General features: G+C 38.4%; 1 protein-coding gene across 3 annotated transcripts in view; it reads left to right on the top strand.

The window, feature by feature from the left end:
- LOC126480733 (uncharacterized) overlaps positions 1–12,170 on the top strand; it is a 145,452-nt gene that overhangs the window by 111,797 nt on the left and 21,485 nt on the right. Inside the window, exon 6 of one of the 3 annotated variants that reach the window (XR_007587460.1) lies at positions 10,230–10,898. The exons of 1 other annotated variant lie outside the window; for it this stretch is intronic. The gene's annotated coding sequence lies outside the window, so the exon portion shown is untranslated. Of the gene's footprint in view, positions 1–10,229; positions 10,899–12,170 lie in introns of those variants that run through there. One more of the 3 variants, XM_050104004.1, reaches the window with a different exon arrangement.

Here is a 12,170-nt window from a genome sequence, read left to right as displayed (position 1 = left end):
ATTTTGAATGGTCCTTGCTAGTAGTGATGAAACTTTTTTTCTCTCTCCATTTACACTTGATGATTTCACTTAAGTTCTAATGACCACTAAATCACTGACTTGGTATGTAATGGGCTTCACTACCTTGCCATGTGCCAGCTTCCGTTCTTCTGGTTGTTTCATCATCATTTCCAGTGCGATTTTAAAGCGCTCCTCTTGTGTAATTTCCTCTTCGTTTGGAAAGGAAATGTATTCATAAAAGGTACTGTCAGGTTTCTTTCCAAAGGGAACTGTACATGGCGGCAATCACATCAAATCATGTGACAAACTATAAATTACTGTTTCAAAGTCTGTCAATCGTTCTACCCATCTTTTATGTTTCTTCCCATAATGCGCACGAAATAAATGTCAGAGTTCACGCATTTGGCGTTCAGTCAGGTTGGATGCGGGCCTGAAAGACAAAATTGCAATGTGCCGAATACCTTTATTGTTAACAAAATCTTCCCACAGGTGTGACCGAAATTGTGGACCATTGTCTGATAAAATGCACTCTGGCTTGACAGTATTTACGAAGTATTCTTCCCAGAGTTTCTTGATTATGATCTTAATGTTGGCTTCCCTGGGTGGGTAAAGGAATACAAATTTTGAAAAGACATCCATCACAACAAAAATTTGAGTGAAATTTCCTTTTGAGATGGGTAGTAGTCCATAGAGATCGAGAACTGAAATTTCTTTGTTAACACCTTCTCTTTTTGCCAATGGTATCACATGTGATTTACTAGGGAATGGTTCACAATCCTTCACTTTAATTTTACAAACACATTAATTAATTAATCTCAGTATCTTTGATAATATGTCAACGTAGCATCTCAGTACTTCCCTAAATTTTTCTCGTTCTGCCTAAGATCAAGGAACAAGCTAGCCTGTGTAGTGAACTTTTCCAACCAATCCATTGCCCATTAAATGTCTGTGTGAAGTGTTCTCAGACATTTCAGAGAAAATGGGCTAGTGCACCATCAAGCATGAACAATGTCTTCAGCCATCGCGGGAATGGTACTCCTACAGGACAGACAAGTCGTGTGATAGAAACTGACAATATCTTCTTGTATCAGTCAACCTGTTTGGTATCATATAAGGCCCTTGTGGCGTTTGCTGTGTTATTCAGTGGTTTGGTATTTAAGTAATTGGTAAATGAAAATGATGATAATTGCAAAATAATTTTTTCTCCCGGCTAAAGATTTGGTCAAGTTGTTAAAGAACTCCAAGTTAACATTGTGTTAAAGTGTTGTCTGTAAGTTGTGGGAGTGTCACTAAATCACAGTTCATACAACAGATTCCATACAACTATTGCTTATGATGGAAACAGTTATCTTCAGCAAAATGATCATTGCAGATCTGCATTCTGGCAGGCTGATCTTGGGGCTGAAGGGCTTGGACATGCTATACGTTATATACCAATTGTTCATGCAAGATTTCACAGACTAGAGGATGACTAACTCCAGTAGGTGTTGAACTTCTTCCACTCATTGCAATACTCCTCTCCACAGCAGAAGTAAGAGTGGTACAAGGTCTGCCCCAATCCACCATTATTGGAGCCCGAGTCTGCTAGTCACAGGTAAAGACAGCTAAGTACCATATATTTCAACAGATATAAGCTGGTTCAAGCATTTAAAAAAAGCACTCAAATTGGGGTCGTCTTACGTGACAAATATAAAACATAGACTGAAATTTATATAAATTCAAATCATTATAAAAGAAATCATTCATCAATGCATGTAAAATGCTGCAAAATCCTCACAATCATCATCTAACGAAAGCAGCTCCTCAGGTACAGCCTCACTTTCATTGTTGACAAGTTCATTATACAGGTCCCGTTCTACACCATGTGAATCGATTTCCAATTCATCATCAGTATCTGATAACAAACTGTCCTCAGTGCCATCCATAGCACTGGAAATTCCACACTTATTGAAGGATTTAATCACTATTTCCATTTTCACTTTTTAAAATGATTTGATCATGAAATCACTCAAAACATCAAGTGATGCAGTCTGCACAGCTCCATCTTTTGTACGTGACTTTTTGCCACTTATCATCCACTTGTCCCATTGTTCACACATATGGTTTTGAATGGTTTATTCAGAGATAACAATCTTAGTATTGCTTCGTGCTATGTGATTTTTGGTATTATCAGTTATGTGATTGCAAAACATGCCTCCATACTAACAAACTTGGTTGATTTTGTAGAGCACCTGGTCGCCTCTGTCACACATTTTACATCCATAATTTTACACCATTCTTGCCCATCCAGCCATCCCTTTTTGTGAAAATATATAAAAATGTCTGGTGGAAATTTTATTTTAGGAATGGTTTCCTCTTGAAAATACCTTTGTTCCATGTGCCATGCATGTTAATACTACAGTAAATCTGGTATTTTCATTATCTGTACTTCTGACTTAAACAGTTTTTATGTCTTTTGTTTCCACAGAGCCGTTGTTTATCATATCAAAGTTCATTGGTGTTTCATCCAAATTCTCCAATATAAGATAGTGGAAGTTCTATTTTTACCTCATACGAATAACAAACTTATAAAAATTCATAACTTTATGGTTGAGGTGTTTTGATAATTTCTGTGCAATTTTTGTTTTCTTCCATGTTAGTAGTTGTTAGAGGTGCATCTTTTTTAGATTGAAGTCAGCTGATAGGTATGCCTGTGTAAAGGAAGTCCCTCTAACTAAGGCTCACCTTCAGAGGATGTCATGTTTCCAAGTAGAGAAGGAATTAGCATATTTCATCAAAATATAAGAGGTATTAGAGATAAAGTTAGTGAACTGCTTTTAGATGTTGACTATGAAATTATTGGTATGTTGGGGCACCACTTAAATAATCTGGCAGTTCAGAGGTTTCCTTTACCAGGATACAGATTAGCTGGCTGTTTTCCAGGAGTTCCTTGCGGGGTGGGGGAATGGCTATGTACATAAAAAAACAATATTCAATTTGAATCCATAGATGGATCACGGCACTGCACTGAACAGATATTTGAATGTTGTGCAGGGGCAGTTGAATTTAGTGAAACTAAACTTCTAATTGTTGTTGTTTGTAGGTCCCCTAACTTTGACTTCAGAGCATTTCTGCTCAAGCTAGAGAAGTAGGAAGTACAAAAAATTAGTTATATATGGCGACTTCAATAAAACTTTTTTATATGATGGAGCAAGAAAAAGGATGTTGGTAGATCTCCTAAATTCATATGATCTGATGCAGACTGTGTTTTTTCCAACTAGGTTGCAGGGGAACAGTAGCACAGCCATAGACAATATTTTTATTCATTCTTCATTACAAGATGAATGGTCGTTCAGACCATGATGCACAAATTTTAACACTAAAAGGCTTTTGTGCTCAAACAAATGTCACATGTAATTACAAACTATGTAGGAAAGTTAATCCAACAGCAATAGAGAGTTTATTAAACCTCATCAAGGAACAAGAGTGGCAGGATGTTTATAGTGCCAATAACATAGATGATAAATATAATGGTTTCCTTAACACATTTCTCATGCTCTTTGAGAGTTGCTTTCCATTTGAACGTTCTAATCGGGGTCCTAGCAGTAATAGGCAGCCTGGGTTGCTGACTAGTGGGATAAAGATATTGTGTAGAACAAAGTGGGAATTATATCAAAATGTTAGAAGTAGTCGCAATCAAGCTACATAGCCCATTACAAACAGTATTTTAAGGTGCTTAAAAATGTTATTAGGAAGGCAAGGAGTATGTGGTATGCAAATAGAATAGCTAATTCACAGGATAAAATTAAAACCATATGGTCAGTTGTGAAGGAAGTGTCTGGTCATCAGCACAATGTCGACGATATAAAGTCAGTTCATAGTAAGTATATTTCTGTTACTGATAAATCAGATATATGTACAGTTTTTAACAATCACTTTCTGAGCACTGCTTATGAATTAATTAAGAATTTAGTTTCTACAGGGCATCACATAAGTTTCTTGGAAAATGCCTGTCCAAGATTTATGTCTGAAAAACACCTCTGTGATACAAACAAGAGGGAGCTTGAGTCAATAATTAAATCACTGAAGACTAAGGACTCTCATGGCTACAATGGAGTTCCTAGCAGAATATTAAAGTACTGTGCTGCACATATTAGCTCTGTATTTAGCCGTATTTGTAATTTTTCCTTTAAGAATGGTCAGTTTCCTGAAAGATTAAAGTACTCAGTAGTAAAGCCGCTTTATAAAAGGGAGAAATGGATAATGTAGACAATTTTAGGCCTGTTTCTATGCCATTAGTATTTGCTAAGTTATTGAAAAGGCTGTGTATGTAAGGATAATTGATCATTTTGTATCACATGATTTGCTATCAAATGTACAGTTTGGCTTTAGAAGTCTTTTAACAACCGAAAATGCTATATTCTCTTTTCTTTGTGAGGTACTGAATGGGTTATACAAAAGGTTTTGAATGCTAGGCATCTTTTTTGATTTAACTAAGGTGTTTAATTGTGTTGATCACAAAATATTGCTCCAGAAGTTGGACCATTATGGAATACAGGGAGTAGCTCATAATTGATTCACCTCTTACTTTAGCAACAGACAGCAAAAGGTCATTATTCACAATGTTGATAATGGCTGTGATGTGAGGTCTGAGTGGGGTATGGTCAAGTGGGGAGTGCCCCAGGGATCAATGTTGGGGCCACTCCTGTTCTTTATTTATATAAATGATATGCCCTCTAGTATTACGAGTAACTCTAAAATATTTGTTCTAGTTTAGTAGTAAAGGATGTTGTGTGCAACATTGGCTCGGTTTCAAATAGTGCAGTTCATGACTTGTAGAAAATAAACTAATGCTAAATCACAGTAAGACTCAGTTTTTACAGTTTTTAACACACAATTCAACAGAACCTGACATTTTAATTTCCCAGAATGTGCATATGATTCATGAAACTGAACAGTAAGACTTAATGCTTGCATTTTTACTATTCGAACGGTATCTGAAGTGAGTGATCATTTGGCACTAAAATTATGTCATATGGTATTATACTTTGGGGTAACTCTTCCCATTCTAAAAGTATATTTTTGGCTCAGAAATGGGTGGTTCGGGCAATAAGTGGTGTAAGTTCACGAACCTCTTGTCGACCCCTGTTCACGAGTCTGGGTATTTTGGCATTGGCCTCTCAATATATATATATTCCTTACTGTCATTTCTTGTTGACAGTATTAACTTATTCCCAAGAATAAACAGCTTTCACTCAGTTAATACTCAGCAGAAATCAAACTTGCATTTGGATCAGACTTCCTTAACTCTTGTGCAGGAAGGTGTGCAGTATACTGCTGCATCCATTTTCAGCAAGCTGCCACTCAAATTCAAAAATCTTAGCAGTAATCCAGGTGCTTTCAAATTGAAACTGAATAGTTTCCTCATGGGTCACTCCTTCTATTCTGTCGAGGAGTTCCTTGAAGAGTTAAGCTTATTGCACTGTTGGTTGCGTTTACGTAAACTTTTGGACTGACATTTTTCGGGTTCATAAACATTTATTTTTAACTGTTATTACTTTTATGTTGTAATTTCATGTACTGACAGACTGATGACCTCAGCTGTTAAGTCCCATAGTGCTCAGAGCCATATACTGACACGTTCCATGACCTTGGAGATTTGCTCCTCAATTTGGTCCTACAGAACTTGATGTGTAAATAAATAAAGCAACTACATTTTTTTAATTACACTCCTGGAAATTGAAATAAGAACACCGTGAATTCATTGTCCCAGGAAGGGGAAACTTTATTGACACATTCCTGGGGTCAGATACATCACATGATCACACTGACAGAACCACAGGCACAGAGACACAGGCAACAGAGCATGCACAATGTCGGCACTAGTACAGTGTATATCCACCTTTCGCAGCAATGCAGGCTGCTATTCTCCCATGGAGACGATCGTAGAGATGCTGGATGTAGTCCTGTGGAACGGCTTGCCATGCCATTTCCACCTGGCGCCTCAGTTGGACCAGCGTTCGTGCTGGACGTGCAAACCGCGTGAGACGACGCTTCATCCAGTCCCAAACATGCTCAATGGGGGACAGATCCGGAGATCTTGCTGGCCAGGGTAGTTGACTTACACCTTCTAGAGCACGTTGGGTGGCACGGGATACATGCGGACGTGCATTGTCCTGTTGGAACAGCAAGTTCCCTTGCCGGTCTAGGAATGGTAGAACGATGGGTTCGATGACGGTTTGGATGTACCGTGCACTACTCAGTGTCCCCTCAACGATCATCAGTGGTGTACGGCCAGTGTAGGAGATCGCTCCCCACACCATGATGCCGGGTGTTGGCCCTGTGTGCCTCGGTCGTATGCAGTCCTGATTGTGGCGCTCACCTGCACGGCGCCAAACACGCATACGACCATCATTGGCACCAAGGCAGAAGCGACACTCATCGCTGAAGACGACACGTCTCCATTCGTCCCTCCATTCACGCCTGTCGCGACACCACTGGAGGCGGGCTGCACGATGTTGGGGCGTGAGCGGAAGACGGCCTAACGGTGTGCGGGACCGTAGCCCAGCGTCATGGAGACGGTTGCGAATGGTCCTCGCTGATACCCCAGGAGCAACAGTGTCCCTAATTTGCCGGGAAGTGGCGGTGCGGTCCCCTACGGCACTGCGTAGGATCCTACGGTCTTGGCGTGCATCCGTGCGTCGCTGCGGTCCGATCCCAGGTCGACGGGCACGTGCACCTTCCGCCGACCACTGGCGACAACATCGATGTACTGTGGAGACCTCACGCCCCACGTGTTGAGCAATTCGGCGGTACGTCCACCCGGCCTCCCGCATGCCCACTATACGCCCTCGCTCAAAGTCCGTCTACTGCACATACGGCTCACGTCCACGCTGTCGCGGCATGCTACCAGTGTTAAAGACTGCGATGGAGCTCCGTATGCCACGGCAAACTGGCTGACACTGACGGCGGCGGTGCACAAATGCTGCGCAGCTAGCGCCATTCGACGGCCAACACCGCGGTTCCTGGTGTGTCCGCTGTGCCGTGCGTGTGATCATTGCTTGTACAGCCCTCTCGCAGTGTCCGGAGCAAGTATGGTGGGTCTGACACACCGGTGTCAATGTGTTCTTTTTTCCATTTCCAGGAGTGTATTTGTGAGACAGTTGCACAAACCTACTGGTGATTTAAATTATCTGCTGTGCTCTGGATTGCCTCGTGCCCACTTCAATGCATAAGCCGTAATCATATTTCTTCTAACAACATAACTGTTCTTGTACCCATTCTGCAACACTACTTTCTAAATCTAGGCAGAAAATTATTCCTCTCCTCATAGAACACTTTTTAATTTTTTTTAAATAGCATCTTCACTCTTTCGCCAGTCTCTTACCATCATCTCTGTTATATCAAAAGCCCTTTTTGCAGCACAGTTGTTCGATGCTTTAGCCTGTTTTATGACCTCCTTTTGTTGGTTCAGTCATTCAGCGCACACTTTACAAATTTTACGCTGATTACACTTGCAGTACAAACAGTTTGAACATACAACATTACCTGCAGCAATACTTGTTAGCTGTACATATGAGTTCGTTATTTGGCATGTGCTTCTACAGACAGAACTGTAACGATGCTGAAGGAGGCTTTTGCTTTATGCCGTGTGCAGGTGTATCAGTTGCTTACTAGTAGAGAGGGGTATGCCCACAAAACTGAATATCCAATATAACACTTTTATAAGTACTCAAGGTCGCCTATTATTATCACCCAGATGATCAATGTTCTAAACTAAATTTACAGGCCATTGATAATTTGGGCATCATCTTATAGGAAGAGCATATGGTAAAACTGTACATCTTCGACATTTGTACCTCACCTTATATAAAGGTCATCTTATCCGCTGAAATATACAGTAATTGTGTACGTAGTGCCTTGCATTCTGGACATTTTTTCAGCATTCAAAACATGGTCTCAACAGTTGCTTTCATTTGCCAGACCATAAAATATTGTCTGGTTTACCATTTTCTGTGTGAAATTATAGGCTTCCATTATGCTCATAAATGCAAAGCTAACAGTGCAATGTAAAAGCATTTCAAAAACTTATCAAACACGAACTTGCCCATTAGAAATAATGTATGTGCTGCACTTACTCAGAAAAGTGAATATGGTAACAGTATTAGCAGATATTTAGTGCCGTATCCATGGACAGTAACAGAGGAGTGAGTCTTCATTTGTTTACTGCCTTCTGTAGGGTGTTCATAACAGCAAAGACTGTAGAGGATATGTTTCACAGTATCAAAGATGAAAAACTCCTCATAGCTCTTAAGGTATGCATTTAAAAGACCATGTTTATTGGATATTTTTGTCTTGTTTTAGTCCATATTCCACCCCTCAAAATAAGGAATACTTTGCCTCAACACTGTGTACTGTTCTGCATAATAACAGCAGTAGCAAATTTAAAAAAAATTGGTGACTAGAGGTGTTCTTCCTTCATTTATTAAATTTGAAGCTTGGTTGGCAGCATTGTGATTAGTAGGAGAACGCCATTCTTCGTATCCGTCGTTACCATACAGGTCTCACACTCAACATCTTTCACAAGTTGATTATATACATCAGTCATAGTCTTCCTGTAGGTATTTTCCCATTGACTTTTCTGTCAATTATTATACCTCAGGAGACCTTAGTGTCCCAGTAGGTGTTCAATAACCTGTGTTTAGTCTCTCTGTAACAATGTCTACAAACTTCTCATCACCTCTTCCAAGGATGTTGTCATTTGTGATCTTAGAGTGTAGGCAAAGTGCTTTGTGACTACACTAAAAAATACAAGAAAAGAATTACATTTCTAGGCGCTTCAGTCTGGAACCTCATGACCGCTACGGTCGCAGGTTCGAATCCTGCCTCAGGCATGGATGTATGTGTTGTCCTTAGATTGGTTAGGTTTAAGTTGTTCTAAGTTCTAGGGGACTGATGACCTCAGATGTTAAGTCCCATAGTGCTCAGAGCCACTACATTTGTGATCTTACTGCTTCATTTGACTTTTTAGGATACTCTTGTAATATCACGTGTGAAAAGAATGATATGTTCACAAGTTCAGGTCTGTCAGCCATGCCAAAGCACGCTCTAAGTTTATGGGCTGAAAAACTTCACACTTATTCCAAAACTATTACTTTAATACTAAAGACTGTTTTATTTAAGGGACCTGTTGCTTGTGCTAGTCTACTTCCCCCTAATGCACCACCACCTATTTTCATACTTTATAGTGAATTGAATGAGTCTGCTTAATACAGTTGATCTTACTGTAAATGTATTGTAAATCTGATTTATCCTTTGTCACACACCACCATTATTATTATTATTATTTTTTTTAATTGGCTTCGTTATATTCACCTCCCATAGCTTGATTCCTGATACTTAAAATGCATGTCTTACAGATCATAACAGAAAGTCCTTGTCAAATGTAAATGATCTAAGGAGTAACGTTAGCAACTGACCTAATACTTGAGGTGCTGAGTTGTTAAGAGGCACATAAACAAGCCTGAGACCTTGTATCTATTATGGATATGGAACACTACTACTTTGACAAAAAAAGATTTTCAGAAATGGCTGCAATTAATCGATGGTAAGATGGGAGGGGGGAGAAAGCAGAGGAAGCCTTGTTTATGTGCATGTCTGCAACTCGTCACGTTAGCTGTTCATATTCAGCGAGTTGTTATCGTTACTGTTTCAGTAATGTCGTAAAGGTCTTCACTTTCATTTAAAACATATAGGTTGACGTATCTATTCTTTTACAGTGTATTACTTTTGTTATCTTTAAGTTATTCCTGTTTTTTTCCTCTCACTCTGTTAATGGAATACTGATAATTTGTATTGTTGTTGAACTTTTCTTCAAGTCTGTGCATATTTTTGAAATGTTTGTCCATGAGTAATGTCATTGTAATTTTTTGAAGACTCCATTTGCAATTGCAGTCGGAGTAATAACTAAAAATACTCTCCCTCTGTTGTACAAAATAGAATTTTGAAAACCAGTATTCAAACCATAATGTGTTGTGTGTACTTAAGATCCTATTTAAAAAATAAAAAAAAAACTGAAGGTATGAAATGTTCTGAATGCGTGGTTTCTAGCAGTATAAATATCAGAGAAAGTTGTGAGTGCTGTCTGGTCAATCACATTGTTAAATAAGTTACCCCCTGCCAGTGATATTCCCTGTTAGCAAAACTGCATGTACATCACTGATAACAATATATCATGCTTTCTCTTTCAGCAAACAAAAAGGTTAAATCAAGTCTGCATTATTTATGGAGTTTAACTCTGTGAAGCATGAGACACTGAGAAGCCAACTATGTCTTTGAAATATTGAGAATGTTGATGTAACGCACTATCTGAACTTACTCATTAAAACAGGCAGGAGGCGGCTCTTTTCAGTGTTTAATAAGAGAAGGAGAAGAGTGAAAGTATGCTAACACAATAAAATTGCACAAATCTGTTGTAAATAATCATCACATGTATTGCATAGTAAATGTGTTATGCGTTACAGACATGTATCTCCTTCTCAGAAAGCAGACAAGACATACATCTTAATTAAAATTGTAGCACTGCCACTGACAAAATGGTGAATTGTCATTTTTACTTTTGTACGTCAGATGTAACAAAGTGTCATTAATGAAAACTCTGTATATATCAGTAAAGGACATTTTCTTAGCACTACTTAAAATTTTAATTGCTCTATATGTGTGCCATAAACCACGCAAAGAAAATTTGTTGCTTTTGTAGAAGCAAATTCAGTTGTTTTTTACATGCTAGTATATACACAAGATTTGTGTAAATGTATGCATACAGCGGGATAGAAATCAACAGATTATAAAATATTTAGAAATATTTTACTGAGAAAATAGCCATCCTTGATGCAAACATGTATTTGTAATTCATGAATATGTGTACTCAATTTCTAGAAGTGAAAGATAAATAAAAAAAGTCACCTCTGAAGTTCTGTCTTACTTAATATTTCTTGAAGTGTGAAACTTAATTCCAAAATTTGTACAGTAATGCAAAATGTGTGTGGAAAATGTTTTGTATGTTGCACATACGTAAATCACGATCACGCTCCAACTTTTTGAGTTATGTGCAGATGCTTTGCAACAGTAAATATACTTCTAACCTCAAGGCATTGATAATATTTTGCATGATAATGTTTTTTTTACAGTTTATTTTGAGGATACTCTAGAAAATCATCACAAGACAGTGGAAAGTAAAGACAAGCACTATATATTGGTACCCCTCTCTGCATATTGCAGTGAAGGAGCATTAGAATTTGTGGTGTCAGCATTAAGGTCAGCAAACATTAAGTGCAGCAGTGGGCACAGCAGAAAACAGATCTTCTTTGGCCTGAACTGCAAGGGCTGTAGCAATGTCTATAAAAAAATTGAATTAAACTTAAGTTGAGCTGCAAACCTTGGTGAAAGTGTCTCTGGTTTGTAGACTCTGAGGCACCAAAAAATATCATCACATATCCTTTATTTGTCATGATATAAATCCAATATTTCATGTTGTTATCAAGTGAGCCTTACTGTCAAGCCTAACGAAAAGTGTTAACTGATTTTGCCAACTCACTTGAAAGATATTCAGAAGTCATTACCTCTTGTTGCTAAACGGAGAAACCCAGTCTACACTTCCCTTAATAGAGAAATTATTTCTTCAAATGATTCTGTAATGTGACAGTTGGCTGTTCACTGCACTGTTAATATTGTACCTACAGCAGATCATTTCTTTTGAACTCTAATAGTAAATGTATTAACATTATAATTTCTGTCAAACTGATATGCCTTATCATAAATGTGCAGTGTGATAGAAGTATAAGATTTCTTCCACATACCCAAACTATACCGTGTTGAAATTATTTGCTAGAAAAAATAATTTTGAATACTTTTGTGTTTCAACATCGATCTTCTTACTTCTTCCACTGGACTTCTATTTTAATTGCATTAGACAACACAACTCTCTCCCTCCGTCCCCCCCCCCCCCCCCCTCCGGTTTTTCCTGTTGTAAAACATACACTCTTACCTAGCAAGGCAAGACATCCTACCTGTTCTTATACTACCCTTAATGTCAATGTAATTTTGTTTTCTTTAGCTCTCATTCTCATCTTTTCAGCAAGTGATACTTTTTCAGAAACTTTATTTTAAAATATATTAGCATTTGAAAATTT

The sequence above is a fragment of the Schistocerca serialis genome, chromosome 5 (genome assembly GCF_023864345.2).
Source record: "Schistocerca serialis cubense isolate TAMUIC-IGC-003099 chromosome 5, iqSchSeri2.2, whole genome shotgun sequence".
Classification (NCBI taxonomy): domain Eukaryota; kingdom Metazoa; phylum Arthropoda; class Insecta; order Orthoptera; family Acrididae; genus Schistocerca; species Schistocerca serialis.
This window is presented reverse-complemented; position numbering and strand designations above follow the sequence as displayed.